We start from the raw sequence: 609 nt of genomic DNA, 5'->3' as shown, positions 1-609 counted from the left end.
TTTGAACATGAAAAAATGTTCTAGGCATTTTAAAAATTTAATTGGTTATACATACTTTAAGAGTGTCTTAAATGACTTATTTAAGAATGTCAATAATTGAAATATTTGGTGCCACTAGTGCCAATGTTTGGTAAAAGGAAAAAAGGCTGGCATGAGAAGATTAAGTCACTTTGCAACTTATGAGCCACCTGTACTTAGACTATTCATTTTACATCTTGAATTTTATTTGCACTATGATGATAATAGTGTGAAATTAATAGCACTGAGATAAAGAATGAACAAACTTATACACAAGTGGTGTTCTCAATAAATGCCAGCTATTATTATTTATTTTGGCTTTGGCTGCTATTAAATTTTGACAGATTAGATAGTTGGGCAGGGTAAGCCTTTCTAGCTTTCATCTTGAAATGCAAGTTACTGATAAACTTTGCAAATTATAGTTGAGTATATTTACTTACTTAGAGGAAGCCACTAAAAGGTAATTGCTCATGATAATAATACACAATCTAGCATCACTTATTCTATATTCTCTTAAAAGTCAATGGCTCATTCAATTTCCCTGTCTGTCACCTTGATCTTCAATTAACCTGGTCTTTGTCTTTTGTTCAA

This window comes from Propithecus coquereli, unplaced genomic scaffold (assembly GCF_000956105.1).
Source record: "Propithecus coquereli isolate 6110/MARCELLA unplaced genomic scaffold, Pcoq_1.0 Scaffold181, whole genome shotgun sequence".
Classification (NCBI taxonomy): domain Eukaryota; kingdom Metazoa; phylum Chordata; class Mammalia; order Primates; family Indriidae; genus Propithecus; species Propithecus coquereli.
This window is presented reverse-complemented; position numbering follows the sequence as displayed.